A 2,500-nucleotide genomic window follows, 5' to 3' on the forward strand; every position below is an offset into this window, starting at 1 on the left:
AAGATAATTCTTCGGCAACATAGTCATAAAGGGATGATTGATTAGTCCAGTTTGCTCTCAGGCATGGGTGCCTGTAAAAAGTTACGTTCAAATGATAACGACTACCCGGTTGCAAGGAATAGTCGGTTTTAAAATGTCACTTTTTCAGCTCCGTATTTGCTGGGATTTTTTTCTTGTGCGTTAACCGTTTCATTGAGACTCTGGGATCCTCCTCTTCCTCTTTCATTATCTCTTTCCTGTATCCCTTCCTATCTGTGACATCTCGCTAGGATATGTTACCAAGGAGCATTTTGCAGAGCATCTTCTGCCTCCCTCCCTTTCTCTTCTCCCTCCTTCCATCCTGAATCTAAAACTGCTTTGAAACTCCAAGCAATTGTGAGAGGGTGACAGGGAGACAGAGCACTTGATTGAGATGTTATCATCTGTGTGGAAAAGAGCCAGCTTCTAAATTATTGATGGGTACGTAGCCTGCATTGGGTGCGGCAGATGGGAATAAAAAGCCCCCAAAGGCTCCTGAGGGATCAGAAGCAAGGAAGTGTTGCAGCCAAATTGAGAAGAAGAAACTACTGTGATTTCTCTTGCTTGGGTGACTGTAGTGTGTGGATTTGTGCCGCTCGCTTCTGTATCGGTGCCATAATCCAGGGTCCGGCCCAAGAGGATGAATGACAAGAATGGCAGGACTCCGCCTTGTATTAGCTAGAGTTAACCCTGACTGGCTCTTACTCCATACAGCAGCAGGTACAAGCTTGATATCTTTTGTAAGTCATTCATTGCCTGCACTCTACTTGTGCATTAGGCAAGGGGGATGTTTTTTGCTTAGCGTGCAAAAGGTCCCAGGTTCAAATCCCAGAGGATGATGGCAATTATGTTTTGGAAAAAAAACCTTCCACTTATGTCTCTTGCCATAAGCTTAGCATTTTGGAGGGTATCTGACGCTGCGCAAATGCCTGCAGATTCTCCTCTGCAACTGTATTTTCTCCTTAGGAAAGATTTCATTGCCAGCAATCACTATTTTAACCTACAGAATCCTCCTATTACTCGGAGGAAATCCCTGTCGCAATTTTTCTATCTCCCTGCAAGGAAAATGGAAGATGACTCACCAGAAAAATTCACGTATCAGAATATTCACTAAAAGGGAGTTTCCACTGTAGCACAGGGATCCTTGCCCTTTGCCAGCAAGGAAGCAACGCAAGGTAATAAAAATGCAAAAGCGATCCCATTCTCTTATTTTTATTTACAAATGAAGAATTTGATATTTTTCGCATTTGGGTTTACAAAATTCAGCAGTGAGCAAGGAGCCAATCTGAGGCTCTAAATAGCAGCATTTGGCTTCAGACTCTCTGGAGGAGCCTCACTGCTGTGTCTCAAGTAAGCAGGGTTACCACCTGGCTGGAGTTAAGCCTGACAGGCTGATCCACTTCTGCATTTGCCTTATTGCAGCTCTGGCGCTTGCAGTTGCAATTTTTCCTGGAAAGGCAGGACTACAGCTCCTTAGATTCAGCGAGTCTACGCTCAGTTTCTCACGGTTGGCTTGGTTTTGGTGGCAATCCAATTCACATGGGACATAGCACTGATACCGTTCCAGAAATCTTGAATTCACAGGAAACCCTAACTGCTTTGGAAGGCAAGGTCAAGGGCAGGGTAGGGGAGAAAGGAAGGAATGTGCTTTCAGGCTTCGGGGAGATCAAATCCATTCCATCACTGTGGGAGTACTGTGACATTACGAAAGGACTGCTCTAGGAAAAGGTCCTTGCAAGGGCCTAAGCCCCAAGCGGCAGCAAAACTCTTACTGCGTCTCAAGAGAAATCATAAAAACATGAGTCAAGGCAAAGCATGCTGCCAGTGCCCATTGTGAGCCCTGCACAGGAAACAAGCTGGTGATGTCATAGAGGCATCTGCATATTGCCATTAATTCCCAAGAAGCATCAAAACATTCTTGTCCCCTTCTCAGGTCTTGCGCATTGATTTCATCAATGGAAGCTGAGTTCTCAGACTCCTTGCAATGCTGTGTTGGAGAAATAGCTGTTGGTTGAGATGAGAGAGCATTCCCTCCCCACCTCCCTGACGGGCCTGGTTGCCCCGATGTAGAAAGATGACCACAGAAGGAGTTTTTATAGAGGTTGACTCAACCTCAATTTTGTGCTTGCTTTGGCAGCACATATACTAAAATTGGAACGATACAGAGAAGATTAGCATGGCCCCTGCGCAAGGATGACACGCAAATTCGTGAAGCGTTCCATATTTTGGTCTACCACCCCCTATCTTTTGACCGAAAATATCTCATTTTCCCCAAGTGCAGAAGCAGGAACGTTCATTTGGTTTTCTGAAAAGTATTGCCACTTTCTCTTGCCGAGTGGGCCAGTGGCGCAATGGATAACGCATCTGACTACGGATCAGAAGATTCTAGGTTCAACTCCTGGCTGGCTCGGGCATTCTTTTAGAACCAAAAAGTTACTAAGAGCCAAGAGTAACAGATAAGTATGAGAAAAAAAAAAAGTGC

At 45.1% G+C, this 2,500-nt stretch overlaps 2 non-coding genes across 2 annotated transcripts; both read left to right on the forward strand.

The window, feature by feature from the left end:
- The first annotated feature begins 2,139 nt into the window (after positions 1–2,139).
- On the forward strand, positions 2,140–2,246 carry LOC115086355. Its single transcript, XR_003855241.1, has one exon. It is a non-coding gene; the product is annotated as a U6 spliceosomal RNA (small nuclear RNA).
- Positions 2,247–2,355: 109 nt separating this feature from the next.
- Positions 2,356–2,428, forward strand: TRNAR-ACG. Its single transcript has one exon. It is a non-coding gene; the product is annotated as a tRNA-Arg (tRNA).
- Positions 2,429–2,500: the final 72 nt, after the last annotated feature.

Source organism: Rhinatrema bivittatum, chromosome 2 (assembly GCF_901001135.1).
Source record: "Rhinatrema bivittatum chromosome 2, aRhiBiv1.1, whole genome shotgun sequence".
Taxonomy (NCBI): Eukaryota; Metazoa; Chordata; class Amphibia; order Gymnophiona; family Rhinatrematidae; genus Rhinatrema; species Rhinatrema bivittatum.